This window comes from Myxocyprinus asiaticus, chromosome 24 (assembly GCF_019703515.2).
Source record: "Myxocyprinus asiaticus isolate MX2 ecotype Aquarium Trade chromosome 24, UBuf_Myxa_2, whole genome shotgun sequence".
NCBI classification, from domain to species: domain Eukaryota; kingdom Metazoa; phylum Chordata; class Actinopteri; order Cypriniformes; family Catostomidae; genus Myxocyprinus; species Myxocyprinus asiaticus.
In genome coordinates, this window is record NC_059367.1 from 10,516,983 (window position 1) to 10,537,057 (window position 20,075).

Here is a 20,075-nt window from a genome sequence, read left to right on the forward strand (position 1 = left end):
TGTGTCTCACAGATGGAGCCAGCGCACGTGATCAGCATTTCCATGGGAACGCTGAACGTTCCCGGGGAGGAGCTGATCATGGCAATGATTTGCTTGCCTGTTCCACCTGCTTCTCACTGATTGCACTCCCTACTTATTCCATGTGTTTTCCCTCTTTCTTTGCCAGTTTATTGTTTGCTGTCAAGTGTTAACCATGCTCTCTTGTTTAGTTGGAGATTGCTCATGTGTCTGTTGGTTGCCTGTCTCTAGAGGTGTGGTTACCTTCCTGTTCACCGTTGCCTTCGCCTTCGCCTGTAATGTTGCCCGGTTCCCTTGGAGGAAGATTCCTCAGTCTCTGCCTGTGTGTTGGGGAGAAACTTGCCTGGGCTTTGCTTCGCACCACACCAACTTCAACGGACTCTCTTTGGATTGCTCCTGACTTCCACAATGCATGCACTCATCCTCATACCTCTACGGGGATTGTCACCTTGTCATGGTGGAGAGACTTGTGTGGTCCTGAGATCCCGAGAGCAATGCCGCCTGGAGCTATGCTCCTGGTAGGGCCACCCATGGCGGTAAGGTCGAGGGGGAGGTCCCTGACAAAGAGCAATCCAACCAAGACCTCAACAGTGGAACAGGTGGAGGATGATGGCTGGCTTTAGGGGAGCATCACAACGGCTGGGAAGGCGGATGAAGGCTGCAGCAGAAAAGGGCCCCCAGTCATCTTGGACTCCATGCCACTGGATCCTGACACAGATCTGTCAAGGACCATGTGGTGGCTGTCCGTGCACCCATCTCCCCACGTTAAACAAATTCATGCACAGGTGTCCTCTTTAAAGCAAATCCACTCTAACATCCCGGTTTAAGTCCTATGGTGACCAGCAAGTGGCAACAGGGGCAGGATTGTGAGATCTGCAAGACCCTAGTCATGAACCGGCACATTAGGCAGTGGGTGCTAGATTCAGTCACTGGGCTCTTGGAACGAGGCAGAAAGAGCCCTTCGGCAGCTGCACCCACGACTGAGCAGCCCTCTTTAGGATCTACTCTGCTCACCCCACCTGGGGAAGGAGCTAGAAAAGGTGCCCTAAAAATAGCCTGCCTCAAACCTCCTGACTGGATTACTGCATCCAGAAGGATCACCATTCGCAGTCAGAAACACAGAACTATGAACTTTGGAGCCTGGAATGTGTGCATTACTGATGGATAGTGCAACCAGTGACAAACCGGAGAGGAGAACCACGATCATTGCTAGAGAACTGAGGAGATACCGGATTGACCTAACTGCCCTTTCTGAAACCCGACTGGCAGACGAAGGACAACTGAAGGAGGAGAAGGGTGGCTACACTTTCTTCTGGAAAGGAAAAGCTGCTGATGAGCCCAGGATCCATGGTGTTAGATTTGCAATTAGGAACCAGCTCACCAGCCACCTCTCTGAACTTCCAGTGGGGATCAATGAGCGTCTCATGACCATCCATCTGGTGCTTGCCAACAAACAGATAGCAACAGTTGTGAGTGCCTATGCCCCTACTTATGACTCTGAAGAGGAAGTAAAAGAGATCTTCTCTGCCTGCTTAGACGAGACACTGTCAAGAATCCCCACGGAGGATAAGATTATTCTCCTAGGAGACTTTAATGCAAGGGTTGGCCTGGACCAACACCTCTGGAAGGGCACTATAGGAAAGGAAGGCATCGGGAACATCAGCTCCAATGGAGTTACGCTTCTCAGCGAGTGTGCTCAGTACGACCTTACCATCACTAACACTCTCTTTCACCAGAAAAACAAACTTAAGGCATCTTGGAGACACCCCCGCTCCAAACAGTGGCATTTCATTGACTATGTCATTGTACGAGCCAGGGACCACTGTGACGTGAACATCACAAGGGTCATGATCGATGCAGATGACTGCTGGACGGATCATCACCTCATATGCTCCACAATGTCAATCAAACACAAGAGAAAGAGGAGAGTTCAAAAGAAGCAGATCCGACCAAGACTGAACCTTAAAAGCCTGGATGAAACTGCCATCCAGCAGTGACTTCAGGCCTCTCTTGGGGAAAGCCTCCAACAGGAATATCCTGTTGACATCAAAGAGCCTGCTCAAATCCACCATCCTCGCTACCTGCAAAACCATTCTTGGGTACAAGTCCAGAAAACACCAGGACTGGTTTGATGAGAATGACACAGAGATAGAACAACACATCTCCAAGAAAAGGAAAGCCTTTCGTGCCTGGCAAAATGATGTAACCTGCAAGGCCAAAAGGGTGGCTCACTCCAGAGCCAAGGCGGATGTTCAGAGACGGGTGAGGGAGCTAAATAACTCTTGGTGGACACAAAAGGGTCTGGAAATCCAGAGACTGGCAGACTCAGGGTGACACCAGAGGCTTTTTCAGTGCTACCAAGGCCATCTATGGTCCAAGCTACCGCGGCCTAAACCCCCTGTGCTCAAAGGACGGGCAGGAGCTGCCAAAATACAACGAGTCCATTAATGCCCAATGGAAGGAGCACTTCCAAGAACTCCTCAACCGTGACAGCACAACTGAAACAGACAATACCAGCCACATCCCCCAGAGTCCCATCAGAGAAGACATGGGGGAACCTCCAGCTATAACAGAGGTTCAAAATGCCATCAGGAGCCTTAAGAGCAACAAGGCTGCCAGTCCAGATGGGATCCCAGCTGAGATCTTAAAGGAAGGTGGATCAGAGCTCCTGTACCACATCCATGCCCTACTCCTACAGGTCTGGGAAAAAGAAGAACTTCCCTCACAGCTCAGGGATGCTCTAATAGTGACCATATTCAAGAAGTGGAACAAGGCTGAATGTGGAAATTACAGGGGCATCTCGCTCCTGTCAACAACAGGCAAAGTCCGTGCTCGTGTCCTCGCAAACTGTCTGCTACCACTGTCTGAGTAAGTACTCCTAGAATCACAGTGTGGCTTCCGCCCATCCAGAGGTACAGCAGACATGATATTCACAGAATGCCAACTACAGCAAAAATGCTGTGTACTAAGGCAGCCTTTGTACATGGCCTTCATAGACCTGACAAAAGCTTTTGACACAGTAGATCGCCAGGCTCTGTGGAGCACACTATCAAGGTACGACTGTCATGACAAGTACATCAGAATACTGAGGCTTCTACATGACGGCATGTCAGTCACAGTGCTCAGCAACAGAGGCTCTGAGTCCGAGCCTTTCACTTTGGAAACGGGTATCAAACAGGGATGCATCCGCTGTGCCGCAGAGACAAAGTGACAGCTTTGCAAGGAGAAAGAAAAAACCACCACCAACCACCACCACTCTCCCCTGCCCACACTGCACCAAAGTATGTGGATCGCAGATTGGCCTCTACAGCCATCTGAAGACCCACAAGTAGACGACCCAATGGAGAGGACAGTCATACTCGTCTCGAATGACTGCCAATGATGATGATGATAGCTTTTGACTCTACTCATCACTGCAGGCTGTGCCAGGTGCGCCTGTCCTTGTTTACAAATGTTGTTGTTAATAAACTCATTGACTGTTTCTCTCTGCGTTTGGGTACCTTTGTCTCCCATCACCCTCTAACATATTTGATTGATTTATTTATTTATTTTATTTGTCACATACACAGTTATATACAATATACAACTTGCAGTGAAATGTAAACCTGGTCAGCTTCATAGACTGTGCAATTAAATATATAAATAGTACGATAAAAATAGTATGATAATAAAATTAAAAAGTAACAATAATAATATAAAAACAAGGAATGTACAAAGATGCAGAGTATGTTACGTGGTAGTAACAATACAAAGTGCATCTGCTACATGGGGATTGAATTAATGTCTAATTATGCAGCAGCATGTCATACATGCTGATGCAGCATGTCTTGTGTTTTTCTAATTATGTAGTAGCAGCAGCATGTCCATATGCTTCACTCAGTATGTCTGTGTATGTTCTAGTAGTAGCAAGTCTCCGAACTTGCTCTGCAGCAGCAGCATATCAGATATAGTCTGCCAAGACCAATATTCTACCAATATGTCATACCCACATCAACATGCTAAATCTTTAAATCTAAATCTTCCTGAGAGTCGTCATGACTAAACTATAGTTACTGTAGTAAAACCATGGTTAATTTTCGTAAGGGATGGATAATATTGCGAGAAATATTTTGTGTATAATAGAAAGTATATTCCCTCATAAAAATAATTTTCAATGAGGGAATGCAAAACCAAAACTATTTATGAAAATAAATTCCCTCCCTGTGGTCTAAAGGGCTCCGCACATTGTACCGCTGAGAGCGTTGTAATCAGAGATGGAGCTGGAGAGCAGCGGACAATGAACATAATTTCATTGTCGTGAAAGTTGTCAAAAGCAACTGTAGCATAATAGCGTTTTCACCTAACTAAAAACTGACAAGTGCCTCAATCAGTCTTCTGAGTGGCTAAAAAAAAAAAAAAAAAAACAGGCTGCGGCTGCGGATTCGAAAGTTCTCAGTATGTGGATAGATTCGAATAAATACAAGAAAAAGTTAAGTTGTTGCTACATGGGGCATCATAATGTGGGTTCATCCATGCAGGGAGAAGGTTACACAAGGTATGTTTTTGAACAAGCCTGTTATAGATTAGAGTCAGGGATGCGGAATGCAAGAGGTGACTAATGATGCTGCATGAGCAGATAATGGCAGCGTTCAGCTTCATTAAACATGGCTTTAAAAATCAGTAGACACACCGAAAAATAAGACGTATCATGATGACATGCGTGCCAACTATCGCTCACATACAAAGGGAGGCGTGCGAATAGATCCAACTCAAACTGGCATAGAACACAAATACAGACCACATTCATACACACACATTTTTCTTCTTTTTCTTTCTATATTTTTCCTTCTCCGACCTATCTCCTCCTAACCCTATGATTGTTATCCTAGGCTGGTCCCCACACCTACAGTCATCATCAAATCCAGACAATCCTATATGGGATGACAACAGCCAAAAGGACAATATTAATGGTCTGAGACCTTACTGTCTGGGTTTGGCGGTGTATTACAAAGGGAAAAATAAGATGATATGGGAAACACAAAAGATTTGATCAGATTTGGGAACCTTTATTTACTTGGGCTAAGATAAATATTTTACATTGGTAAAAAATGCAAAGATATTACTTCTATATTGACTTTGTAACAAGAGGTTAACCTGTAAAATCAAAGTGCTGTTTTTTTTTCCTAACTGTCCATTCAGTTGTTATTGTTTTTCCAAGTCATTTTTGAAGTCATTTTTCTGTGTGCTTTTTCGTAGCATTGATTTATTTCTCCAGCCATTACTTTTTATCCCTCTTTCCTCCAATCTCTTGTTCTTTTTCTCTTAATATTAGCATTTTATAAAATATTTTCTTTATTAAAGTCACCTTCAGTTCTGAAAAGCTGTTCTATTGTCCTGCCCTAGGACCAATTTCTGGCACACTCCATTTCTCTCTTTATTTCTGGCAGTAGGCTGAATAGGGCTAGTAGATATATATATATATATATATATATATATATACATACATATACTCTTTTGTAATTATTATGCATGTAGCTTTTATGAATTTAAATATATTGAGACCTGGAATATTTGTACTTTCATAAATTAAATTGCCACACCAAAGTACCATGTTAAATGAACCATTGGGCCTATGATATAGACTTTTACTTACACATTAATGTACATTTTAACCTAAAACCATTAATAAAAAGGTATATTTACACGTTATGTGTCAATATAAATAGCTTGCTTGCTCTCTCTTGTATACAAATATACTGTATAGTGTATGTTTGTGTGTGTGTGTGTGTGTGATATATATATATATATATATATATATATATATATATATATATATATATATTAGTGCTGTCAGTCAATTCAAATATTTAATCTCAATTAATCACATGATGTTTCATATCACAATTAATCACAGATTTTGAAATGGCTGAAAATTGACTATAGTATATACTTATTTTCCTGTCAAAAGGCTTTTATTTCCTTTTTTTAGGAAAGAAAAAAACCATATGTAACAAGAATGTATTATTTACGTTTCCAAACAATACATTCCACAGTATAAAGACTGAAATGCACTAAAATAGCACCAGTTCAAGTATCATTAAATGTTTCTCAAAGTGTAAGTGGGAGGTTGACTAACGTTTGCAGAAAACGGCTTGTTTTGCTTTTAGCGCTGACACTGTCCATTTAATGATACTTCACCAGAATTGTACGGTAAGATGGAAGTGCAACGCGGAGCCGCGGAAATGCTGATGCTTCACTACAGCTGGCCGTGTAAATGTATCAATCACAAGTCCCATCTGGGTTTGTTTTGTACCAAAAAATTAAGGTTAAGCGATCGTTTCTCCATCACTTGATCATTGACACGGAATCGCCGTTGTGTGTTAGTGGTGTGTACGCCAGTGTAATGTCCTCTGACACATCTAAAAGGTTTAGCCCTTCCAGCTAGTCTTTAGAACTCACATGGAGCTGAATAAAATGTCAGAATGTAATGTCAAATTAGTAAATGCATTAATTGCATAATTTTTTTTAAATTAAAATTAACCCATGTATTTTAAATTAATCGGATGCGTTAACACGTTCATTTCGACATCTCTAATATATACTGTATAAGAGAGAGAGCAAGCATGCTATCAATCACAACTATGTCACTTGCTCCTGCAAACTATTATCAGTCATGTCAACAGCTTAAAAAACAAAGCCGCATTAGGGAGAAATAGAAGTGAAGCAAAAGAATAATCTGGGGGGTGGGGGGTGGAGAGAAATTGGGTCATTGGCAAATGTGAAGGCTGAGTTGCCACCAGGCTGTGAGTGCTGAGGTTGGTTAGTCCCAAACTCAGGATTATCCCAAGAGAGGGACTAATTTAAACCCCTAAGAGAGGAGTTCACAGAGAGACAGAGGGAGGCAGCAGGCATTGTGATAAATACTGCATAACTGCACTATGCTGCGTGAGAGTTACATAACTTCGAAGCTGAAAAAGAAGCTTGCCACTTGCCACCAGTGTCCCTGTGTGAAAGCAAAATGTCTTCCACCTTCTGACTCCTGAAGTAGATAATATATGGATAGTTGACAAATAGCATGGAAATGATTTTTTGTCAACATCAAGATTTGGGGTTAAAATATCTATAAAGGTATGAGGAAGTATACATTTTAGGTGCTTTAAATGCTCACTTTTTCTCAAGTTTTTCAGTCATTTTCTTTTTCAGTTCCTTATAATGGTTGCAAGGCAGCATTACTGATATTCCTCAACATTTTTTGTTATGTTTTCTTTCTAAATCCCTGACCCCAAGTATTGAAGGTCTGCAATTAATTCAGCCTCAATTCAAGCCAGTTGTTTTTCAGCATGAGGTGTGTTGTCTATTTTTGGGTTGTGTAAAATGTCTACTTTTTAACCTTTAATTTTTACATTGATAGATTGTTTGCCATTCCAAATGTAAAGTAACCAAAAGCTATGGCGTCAATGTGGTATTTGCACACTGAATTGTGATTGGTCTTTTTTTTTTTTTTGCATCCATATACATGCTCTGATGCAGCATTTTGTTTACACAGAACCAAAGCCTGAACCTAAGCTTGCCTATTTCCTGATATTTCCCTCAGGCAATACTATCTAGTTTAAATTGTCCTGTGGTGTGACAAATGTTGTAGACTATTCAATTCATATAAGATCATAAAACAACATGCATAATAGTTATAAAAGTATAATAACATTTTTTATTTTTTTTATTTTATGAAATGCCATGTCAACTACCTGTCATGGGAGGATTCATTCTGCCGGTTTGTTTCTGTGTGTCTCCCTCGTGTTGTTGCTGGTGCGAGTTAATCACGTGGCAGCGTTGCCCAGCAACGCTCATTACCAGCCGCTGCTTGATTAGCTCGGCACCTGCACACTATCTGCTCTTTCCCTTATAAGCAGCCCTTTTGTGTGAGTTCAGTATCGGATCGTTCTCTTGTTGTGTGCTTTGTTAACTCATGTTCTCACGCTGTTCTCTGTATTTTTCTAGTCTGGATATTTTTGCTTATTTTCTTGTGCTCCAGCCATTACCATCACCTCCATTCACCAGATTACTCACCTTGTTTCTCTCTTTGCCGCCATCTCACACCCAGGAATATATATTACCTCTACTCTCTCCCCACTGCAGTTGCCGCCGTCAGAGTCCACCACCTTCATCTTCTTCCACCTCGTCTCTGGACTGTTCCGTTTTTTGTGCTCCTTCATATTTTTTCATCATTTACTTGAACTTTTCACTCATTAAACATTGTTATATTTTTACTCCTGCATCTGGGTCCTATTTATATCATGACACTACCCAGATATTACCATATACCTCACAGCTACACAGCTAGTTCCTCTTTAAGTCAAACCCTTTACTAATTGAATCATGGTTTGACCCTTCCATCTCATCCCCTCTTTGAAGTTTTTCAAGATGAGGGCAAAGCATCATCAACAAAGCACTTATGATTCTATTTGGAATGCTGTTGATGAGTTCTGACTGTTGTTCCAACCCACACAGTGCTTTCAGTTTTTTAGAGAGCTGTGATATGTTTTTTGAGGCTGTTAGGTGAATAGCTTGTCTCACCCACAGTCGAACAGAAAAGTCATATGTCTGTTGAACTGAGGAGAGACAGAGAATTTGGCACGGCAGTGCTTATTGGCTGTCAGGACTACAGATGAGACTGGCAGAGAGCTAATAGGACCTGTCTGTCTATTATAGAAGAGAGAAAGAACAAAATGAAGAGAGAGTTGGAGAGGGGGACATACAGGTCTCAAATGGACAGGCACTGTAAAATGTCTCTTATCAGTTTGTGAAGGTGAACGATGACAGGTGGAATCCTCTATGACAAAAAACGAAAAACATATGGGATGTGGGCATGAAACAAGGACTGCACCATTTATGCAGCTCTCTTTGCTTTCTTAAAGATAAAAAAAAAAAATAAAAAATGTAAGTCACAAATTCAACTATATGTTAAGCAATAGTCCAAATATCTAGAGATACTCAAAATCAGTTTGTCTTTTTTGATTGTCCTTATACACAGTATACAGAATCATCTTTTTAAGTAAACATAGGGAAATAAGGAACATGACAAATACAGGGCATGGCATAAAAAAATGCCACAAAGGAGCAGACGTGTAAACGGTGAGCTCTGCACACTTTGCTAGTTTTAATACTATTTGTGTCATAAACCGGTGAGATTCGATACACCCTGATTCTTAACTGTTCTAGGAAGTCAATATGTCAAAAAATTCAAAATCCTCGGGCTCTGGAGACATTAAAAGACACTTACATGCTCAAGCTTATTCCCCACAGTGGCAGGCCGGAAGCTCTGGACTCAATTCGAGTGAAGACGGTGAACTGAAAGAAATCCAGCGTGAATTGATGAACGTGTCAGCAATGCTGACGAAGGTCATTGCAAACTTGGAGGATCTTGCTGTGATACGTCGATCGATCACTTCCATGGAGACTAAATTCTCTGAGTTGGTTACAAGATTGTCGAACATTGAAAAACGGATCGATTATCTGGAGTCATCGGAGAGGGAATTAGCTGCTAACCCGCTAGCGACCAAGACAGACTTGCAACACGTTTGGGAAAAACTGGAGGATTTGGAGAATCGTAATCGATGAAACTACGTCCAAATTGTTGGAATTCCTGAGCATGAGGAAGGCAAAGATATGGTGAAATTCCTAGACGAGCTCTTCCCGAGTTTGCTCGACATAACAGGCCATAAGCTGGAAATCGAGCGAGCTCACAGTGTTCCGGCTCGCAGATCCGCAGAGGGAGACAGGCCCTGATCAATTCTGGCCAAATTTCTGAGATCATCTGATAAAGATCTCGTGTTACGTGAGGTGAGGAGTAAAGGAAAGATTTCTTGGAAGAACCACAGCATTTTCTAGTTCCCAGAGTTTGCGAATTCGACAAGAGAGAAACGTGATTGATTCAGGGAATGCAAGAAACACTTACATCAACCGAAGATCGCTTTTGCTCTGATGTTTCTGGACAAACTGAGAATAGATACTAAGGATGGCTGCAAAATATATACATGTCCCCAGCAAGCATTGTCTTACATAAAGACAATGGAGTGAGTAAGCCATTTGGTGATTTTCATGTAGTGAACTGCCTAGTGGACCGACTCACTAAACATACACTTGACTGTTCGAGGAAATTGGGCACCTTTTTCGTTTCTTTTTGTGCTGTTCCACCTAGTGGCTGGAGTTTGTTTTGTGTAGAATAATTTTTTCTGGACTTGTAGATGAATCGTTTTGGGTGCTTATGCCTCCTGTTGGCTAGAGTTGGTTTTGTTTAATATTTCTTGCAGGACATTGGAGTGAGTTTGACTACCCGTTTTATAGATTGTCATCTGTTGTGTAATTCTGTCTTACAAATTTTTGTATAGAAACACCGGACTTGAGCAATCCGATGGCAAAGTTGTCGCGGGGACTCTCGTAGGCGTACATGGACTGTATGAGTTTAGAGGGATGGACACCATTTGGTGCTATCTTGTGTGAAGTTAATGCGCACATTTTTCTATTTCTGTTTGTTTGGTTCGGGGGGAAGTCTGAGGTTTGATTGTTGCACTAATGTTGGAATGTGGTCTTTGTAATTTTATTTTTGACACACAATCTATTTTTTCTCATGTCAAAATGTCAAATGTTAATATGAGCGGATTGTCTCTCTCCATGTGGAATTTGAATGGGTTGGGGCACCCCATAAAAAGAAGGAAGGTTATTTCTTTTCTTAAACATAAGAAATATGAAATAGTGTTTCTTCAAGAAATGCATCTTTCCCCGCAGGAAGCTGAAAAATTTGGGAAGATATGGGGTAGACATGTTTTCTATAGTGCTGGCTCAAGTAAGAGCAAGGGAGTCATTATATTGATAAGTAAACATCTATTAATATTATTTTTATTTATTTATTTATTTTATCTATCTATCTATCTATCTATCTATCTATCTATCTATCTATATATATATATATATATATATATATATATATATATATATATATATATATATATAATTTTTTTATCAGCGTGTGTACTCTGGCTTTGGCCACGGGGATGTTTGTTGGGGGTCGGGGTGGGGTTGGGGATCGGGAGGGGTAAGGGAAACAATGGGGTTTAATGGGGATAATAGTTGACTCTGTATATGAATGTTTTGCTTTGTTATGTGTCATGTTTGAGGAGCAACCAATAAAAATGTTAATCTGAAAGAAAAAAAAAACATGCCACAAAACATAGACATATGAGCAGATTTCTTAGGGGTCATTTACACAGAATAACTTCAACTTTTGAAAACACATTTTGAGACACCTGCATTCTGTTCTGTTTGCTGCACTGCGTCTGGCTTTTTTTAACACAAGAACGCTTTCTGTATGAACGGCCCCTTTGGCAGATCTCTCAGCTAGTGATGACTTTTTTTTTTACTGGTTCCCATATCGTAACAAACCTTTTAAATGCTGATAAAGTTGTGCTCCTAATTTTGCATACATCTTTTCCCATAAGTTTCCTCTTGTAGAATCTGTAAGATGTTTAAAAAAAAAATGTAAAGTAAGAGAGATCATAAATATTGTGTTTTGTTCTTTAATCCAGGGACCTCATGCACAACTATCACAAAGGCTGAAAGCCATCATTGATGCTCAAGGAGGAAACAGACAATCTTAAATGTTTATGTATGTAAACAGGATCATTTGTGTAGATTCAGTTTTTATTTTGCCTCATGGGAATATGTAAATATCTTTTAAATATCTTCATCAGGACAGTACTGAATTAATAAAAAAATATAAAATGCAATATTATGACTTTCTCTGTTGAATTTTTTTTTAGACCAGCATGAATATTCTTGCTGGTTCAAGCAGGTTTATGCTGGTTAGTGCTGGTCTGGTCATACCTATATTGTTCACCAGCAAAAAATGCTTGTCAGCTAGTATGTTGTTTTCTGATGAAGCTGGTTGACCAATGGTGGCTTGCTGGTTAAGCTAGTTAAGAAGCCTGGTAGAGATACCAGCATCCAAAACACAACATTAATATATATATATATATATTGTATATAGACACACACATACACTCACTGAACCATTTAGTAGGAACACCTGTTATTCATGTGATTATCTAATCTGCCAATTGTGTGTCAACAGTGCAATGCAATAAAATCATGCAGATACGGGTCAGGAGCTTCAGTTAATGTTCACATCAGCCATCAGAATGGGGAAAAATTGATATCAGTGATTTCAACCGTGGCATGATTTTTGGTGCCTGATGGGCTGATTTGAGTATTTCTGTAAAGTTTACTCAGAGTGGTGCCAAAAACAAAAAACATCCAGTGAGCGGCAGTTCTGCGGATGGAAACACCTTATTGATGAGAGAAGTCAACACAGAATGGCCAGACTGTTTCGAACTGACAGAAAGTCTACGGTAACTCAGATAACCACTCTGTACAATTGTGGTGAGCAAAATAGCATCTCAGAATGCACAACATGTTGAACCTTGAGGCGGATGGACTACAACGGCAGAAAACCATGTTTGGCACGTTATTAGGACCATTGTGTTCCTAATAAAGTGCTCAGTGAGTGTATATACTGTATATATACTGTGTGTGTGTATATATATATATATATATATAGATTCTACATGGGGAATGTAAACTTATGAGCAAAATTGTTAATTATTCGTCTTTAAAATAGAAAACATTTAACTTCAGTTGCCTTCAGTTGCTGAGAAGAGTGTAAGCAAGTCTATATTCATCAGGGTAACGACATACAGTATGTGCAAGGGCAACTGAAGAACATCCATCTGTTGTACCTGGAAAACAGGGATAAATACATCTGTGTACGAACACATCTCAGACTGTGCATGTAAATCAAGGTGAATTCTTTCTGTCCCATGCTAATGCGTAGACTAGGTTGGCCATTGCATTTGTAATGGAGGATGACAGGTTATTTGTACTGGTGTATCAGGCAGTGATTATTACCTTTAAGAAAGAGGGGAGAGCAAGGGTAAGAAAAAGCCATCACTGTCTTTGTGTGTGTGTGGATCTATTTTGCATCCTCATTTACCTTCCGTCTTTAACAAATTTTGTGAATACTGATGCACCGAATATAAATTGCAAACAGATTTAAACAACCAACAATACCTTTCTTTCAGAGGATCCACCTTCATGCATACCTTTTCTTATGTCAGACAGCAAAAATAGATATTTATGCGTAATGCATTATTAACACACTCTATTATTTTGTATTATGTATACATTCATCAATTCAGAGTGGGAATTTGTGGTATGAGTCATTCTTAAGCATTAATTATATGCTGGGGATTTCAGGGACTGGTTTCCATCCTTTTCCTATCTTTTATACAGATGAATGTTCTAAAGTCTTTGACATGTTACAGGTCCAGCTTCATGAGTCTGGACATAGCCCAGTGCGCAATTACACTGAAACTGTGACAGCTGACCTTCATGTGACGAGTTGACCTTCAGCTCACCGGTTTCAGATAAAAAGCAGCACAAAGAGTTTTGCTAATTGCTAATTATTTTTGCAGACATGTTGCTAATTTGATAGTAGCAGTGTACAAATTGGCACTTGCTTTAAAAGTCAAAACAGAAGGCTTTGGATATCGCTCAGTGCTTTCAACTCTTTGTGAGGTAACCAGTGTTTTTCCATTTTTGGCACAGCTGCTAGTATCATTGTTCCCTCCCCTTCCTCGTCTGTGAATTTATCATGATTTCTTAAGGGGTTTCACAGAACCTGGCAAAGTTTTTGCACCTCAGCAAGACTGCAAACCAAACAGAGCCAAGATATATCACATCTGGGACTTTAAAGGGATAGTTCACCCAAAAATAAAAACTGTCTCATGATTTACTTACCCCTCATGCCATCCCAGATGTGTTTGACTTTCTTTCTTCTGCAGAACATAAACGAAGAGTTTTAGAAGAATATCTCAGCTCTGTAGGTACGTACAATGCAAGTGAATGGGTACCAACATTTTTAAGCTCCAAAAAGCACATAAAGGCAGAATAAAAATAATCCATAAGACTCCATTAGTTAAATCTATACCTTCAGAAGCGATATGATAGGTGTGGGTGAGAAACAGATCAATATATATATCTTTTATTACTATAAATTGTCCTTCCTGCCCAGTAAGTGGCGATAAACATGAAGAATGTGAATCGCCAAAAACAAAAGAAGAAGAATGTGAACGTGAAAGTGGAGACTGATTGTAAAAAAGGACTTAAATATTGATATGTTTCTCACCCACAATAATCATATAGCTTCTGAAGATATAGATTTAACCACTGGAGTCATATGGATTACTTTTATGCTGCCTTTATGTACTTTTGCAGATTTCAAATGTTGTTACCTGTTCACTTGTATTGTGAGGACCTACAAAGCTGAAATATTCCTCTAAAAATCTTTGTTTGTGTTCAGCAGAGGAAAGAAAGTCATACACATCTGGGATGGCATGAGGGTGTGTAAATGATCAGAGAATTTTTGGGTAAATTATCCCTTTAAAATTCACTCTTTCCATCTTCATAAGAGACTCATGCTAGCCTTATCTGTAATAGGGCTGAAAGAAGAAAAGCACATTTGAATGCTACTGTCAGAACTGTTCAGTGAAAAACCACTTAACAAGATACCCAAAGCAACTCCTAAAATCCTCCAACATGTCTGTAAAGGTTTTTGTTTGCCCAAGTCATTGTAAAATGTCAGGTAGAGTTAATTCTGGACTTTTATTGTTGTTGTATGAAGACATTTCATAAGCCGAACCTCAAATAACAAGAAAGAAGACCAATTGTAAACAACCTAAAGGAATATTTCACACAAAAGTTATGTCATCATTAACTCACCTTCGTGACATTCCAATCCAAAACATTATGACTTTCTTTTTGTGTAGAACATAAAAGAAGATATTTAGCAGAATGTCTGTTTTTTCTCCATACAACAAAGGTCTATAGTGATTTATACTGTCGAGCTTCAAAAAAGGACAAAAAGCTTCATAAAAGTATGCATTTGTGCCTGTTCTTCACACAAAGCTATTGAATGGCTTCTGAAAACTTGTAGTATAGCGCACAGGTCATATGGACTACTTTTATGATGCGTTTTTGTCTATTTTGGCTCTTGGCAGTATAAGTCATCATCCACTTTTGATAAACAGAAAAGAGCAGCTTGGACATTCTAATATCTCCTTTTGTGTTCCACAAAAAAGTAATACAGTTTGTAACAACATAAGGGCGAGTAAATGGAATGGAATGATTTTCATAGCACACATTTTTCTGACAGAAATCCTGAGCAGGCAGAACAGTAAAATGTGAGCACTGCTCTAGCATATCTCAGTGCAAAGTGGTAATGTACAAGTTCCCATGATGCTTTTTTTTTCATATCCATTGTTTCTATAGCCTGAGCTGCAGCATAACTTTGATGATGGAGGTTTTTGTAAGGTTTTTCTGTTCAGAGGGGTATAAATATTTTTTCCTGACTAAACATTTTTCTTCTCTCTCTTTTTTTTTTTTTTTAAACTGGATACAAGATCATTTTTCTTCTTGGTGGACATATGTAACAAAAAGTAGCACAGTTAGGTGATTCCACAATGAGACAATTACACAGACTGACCACTTTGACAACTCAAGAATGTTTTCATGGGACAATAAGACAAATTTTACAGGACTTTAAATTGACACAGAGAGATTTGCGTTGGTTTATGATTGATAATTAGATGGATTTAAAATGAAAAAAGTAAAGCAAAGTAAAGTTTATCAAGACAAACTTTGAATGTTGGCTTGACAAAGTCTTGTCTGAAGGATGAAAAAAGCCTTGAAGTTTGAAGCTTGTAGGACAGTTTAAGAGAGATTCGAAGTTTAAAGGATATAAGTCTTGTGTAGTTTAAATACTTGGACGAGTTTGAAGAGAGGTTTGGCTGAAATCTAATGCTAATGTGTTCTGGGTGGTTGCATCTTAAACCAGCCTAAACTGGCTTGCTAGTCTTAGAAGGTTTAAGCTGGTCAACCAGCTTGGTCACGCTGGTGCTCAGCTGGTTTAGCTGGTTTCCCAGGCTAAACGGCTGGCAATGCAGTAAATAGGCCAGCCTGACCATATTAGGAGGTCAGCAAATCAGCTTAGGCTGGTTTAAGATGTTCTCTGCCATTCTTTCTTCCTTTATTCTGTTTTACTCATTTGCTTATTCTCTGGCTCATATCCCCCCACCCCCCCCATATCTCCTTATGTGACAGATCAGTGTGTGCGGTGCACGAAGCACTTGGAGAATTTAAAGAAAACGTCACAAGCGAGGCAGAGAGGGAACGGGAAAGAGAGAGAGAGTAGTGAAACAGAGGGAAGGAGAGTGTGAGTGAGAGAGGGGCAGAGAACGAGAGAGGATATATTGATACAAAGCGGCAGTGGGTTTCTTTTCAGTGTGTGTGAGAGAGACCATGAGGGAAGACAAGATGGAGTGCTGGACCAGATGAAGACTGTCATTGGGTGAGTGTGTATATTTCTATGTGTGGATATGTGTCTTGAGTGCTTAAGTGCCTTTATCTTATTGTCCACTCAAATGCAGGTTTGTGTATCAGCTTGACCACCTGTTAGTGTGTGTGTGAGAGAGTATGTGGACATATGCATGTGTTTATGTGTGAGAATGTGTGTATGTTCGCAATCACTTTCATGTACACCTATTTAAGTGTGTGTGTGGGTGGGTTTGGGTGGTTTACGAGGAATTTTATTTAGGTTACAAACTGGTAATTACAGGGGTAGTATGCTATAAATGTGGTTTATGAGGACATTTCTAGTGTCCCCATAATTAAAATTGCTTAAAAAACATACTAAACTATGTTTTTTGAAAGTGTGAAAATGCAGAAAGTTTTTTGTGAGGGTTAGGGTTAGGGGATAGAATCTATAGTTCATACAGTTAAAAAATCATTATGTCTATGGTGAGTCCTCATAAGGATAGCCACACGAACGTGTGTGTGTGTGTGTGACAGTGAACGCATGTTGTGTGCAGGTGTATATATCCTTCTAAGAGTGAACCTTTACCAAAGCACATTTCACTGTGTAATCATTGTGCTCTAGTTGTTGAATTCATTTCTACTTCTGTAACTCTTCATATGTGCATGAGCAATGTGTCTCTGTGTTTGTGGTCACTGACATGTGTGTGTGTGTATTTTTGTGATTCAGCCTGACAGCCTTTGTGTGCATGTGACAGAGTGTTTTTGTAGCCTGACGATCTGCACTCTGTGAATCTGTTTGTATGAACGCATTAGAGTAACCTTGTCACACATAAAATATCGATGTCTTCTGTATGTGTGTGGAAAGCACAAATAGTACTGGTGATAGTGACGTGTTATTGTGATGTAAGTTGCAACACTTAATTTTTAATCCAATAAGTAAAGTAAAATATCAGAAGCATTTGTGTAAGACACTGTGTAATGTAAGAGTGAGTTTAATATTTTAAACTATAGTAATAACTATTATAATATTCATTAGTGTGGCATTGCTAATAATCATACAAAACAAACCAATTTTATGTTGCTCATAAAAATTTCATTTGAGCTCACTTATTCTATTTTTGTCTTTATTTTTGCTTGTGTAGGTCATCTTACAAACTACATGAAAAGAACTAAAAAAGGAAAGGTTGAAAATGAATGTGTGAGACAGTAATAGAAACACAAGAGAGGATTTAGTGTGTTAGAAACAGACAGTTTATCTGTGTCCTTAGGGAGGTGTTATAATCAAAACAGCTGCATTACTGGTAAATAAAGATATTAATGATGGAGCGTCTATCACACATCTTTATCTGTCTGGATCAGGGACTGTTTCAGATTCTTCCATTTCAGTTGAGTCAGATCAAACGTGTAATTTTACTTTTGCCGAGGACAAAAAATCCGCATGACAAAATCTTTTTTGTCAGTTTTATGGAATGGCATGATGAAACGTGGTCAGTCTATATTTTGAAATAATATAAAACTAGGTTTTTATATTTTTTGAAGAAAATGTGAGTGGTGCTTACCTGTGCAAAACTCAGTGCTAATGTGCTGTGGGTGATTGCCAAGATTGCTGTGCAGTTGCTAGGGTGTTTACTTATTGGAAGTCAAAAGAGCCCACCTCCAAGTGTTTTTCCAATTCATTTTTTTCTAAATGAATTTTGTGAAGTACTTCATAAAAGAGTTCTAAACCATGAACCAAACCAACCAGTTCTGAGGTGAATCAAAATATTACACTCTTTGATTAAAATAGTATTTGAAAATCAGACAAAAAGACAAAGGTACAAGACTGTGTAGTTAACATTTTTCATAATAGCATTAACTAGTATCCCATGAAGCATTGTGAATGACACAATATTCAGATATACACCGATCAGCCACAACATTAAAACCACCTGACTAATAATGCTTAGAATAGCATTCTGAGATGCTATTCTTCTCACCACAATTGTACAGAGCAGTTATCTGAGTTACCATCTGGCCATTCTCTGTTGACCTCTCTCATCAACAAGGCATTTCTGTACACAGAACTGCCGCTCACTGGATGTTTTTTGTTTTTGGCACCATTCAGAGTAAATTCTAGAGACTGTTGTGCATGAAAATCCCAGGAGATCAGCAGTTACAGAAATACTCAAACCAGCCCGTCTGGCACCAACAATCATCCATGCAATTATCTAATTAGCCAATCGTGTGGCAGCAGTGCAGTGCATAAAATCACGCAGATACGGGTCAGGAGCTTCAGTTAATGTTCACATCAACCATCAGAATGGGGAAAAAAATTGAATCTCAGTGATTTGGACTGTGGTATGATTGTTGGTGCCAGATTGGCTGGTTTGAGTATTTCTGTAACTGCTGATCTCCTGGGATTTTCATACACAGCAGTCTCTAGAAGTTACTCAGAATGGTGCCAAAAACAAAAAACATCCATTGAGCAGCAGTTCTGTGGATGGAAATGCCTTGTTGATGAGAGTGTACAACAGAGAATGGCCAGACTGGTTCGAAAACAGACGAAGTCTACGGTAACTCAGATAATCGCTCTGTACAATTGTGGTGAGAACAAAAGAATCTCAGAATGCTATTCTGAGATGCGGGTTGGCGCTGTTTTGCGGCACAAGAGGGACCTACACAATATTAGGCAGGTGGTTTTAATGTTGTGGCTGATCGGTGTATACAGTACACAAATATATGTAGTTTGGGAGTGTAGGGAGAGCAACTCGGTTGCATCATTCAGAATGCATCATAAGGGTTGCATAGACTAGTTAAGCCAACTAGAACTAATGTAGTCTACACTGTCAGCCTGAAGTTGACTATTTCTACGTGATTTACAAAACGTATCTGTAGAAAATACACAGGGTGGCGGATTTCCGAAGCGTAGGTTGGCAATGGAAAACCGCACTCGGATTTGCACCAAAACAATTGGTCCGAGAACACCTAGATGAGGTGGTCTCAGACCGATTGCAAATGAACACTGGAGCGGTTCGCTTGTGGTGAGAATACAATCTGACCCAACGAACCAACGAACCAAACAATATCCCAATAAAAACCATGAGCATGCCTGATGGGTCTTTGGAGAAGACATCTGTAGGTCAGCACTTCAATGTAATTCATCATCAAAACACGTATATAGCCTTTTGGTGACTATATTAGATATAGTTGCATGTTTAAAATAGGAGCTGTTTTATAATTCCTATAATTCCCCTAATTTTAGTACGATTGCTTCTCTTGGATAGCAGCTGAACACAGGCAGTATGACCAAAAAATAACCATGGTGCAAATTTTACATTGCATATCATTCGTGTGTCGGATAATATGTATTTTCAGCGCATCCTCTGACTGGAATGTGCATTCTGTACCATGCAGTGACGTTTTGCATAAGCATGACAGAAAATGAGTTATGGTTGACACAGTTTTTACAGGTCCAGTATATAATTTTAGCCAGTATATCAATGGATTCGCTAAATCCCAGAACAGCGCGTAAATATTCTGACCAGTAAGGGGAAAGTTTGCTTACATGTGACTTTTATTGACACAATTTTGGTCCATTTTGAAATGTTGCCTTGTGAAAGCGAACCAAACCAAAAGGAAAATGCAACATTGTCAACATTTTAGCCCCTGTTGCG

At 39.6% G+C, this 20,075-nt stretch overlaps 1 protein-coding gene across 1 annotated transcript in view; it reads left to right on the top strand.

The window, feature by feature from the left end:
- The first annotated feature begins 16,288 nt into the window (after positions 1 to 16,288).
- Positions 16,289 to 20,075, top strand: part of LOC127414725 (double C2-like domain-containing protein beta) — a 61,489-nt gene continuing 57,702 nt past the window's right edge. The window contains exon 1 of the mRNA XM_051652948.1: positions 16,289 to 16,456. The gene's annotated coding sequence lies outside the window, so the exon portion shown is untranslated. The remainder of the gene's footprint in view (positions 16,457 to 20,075) is intronic.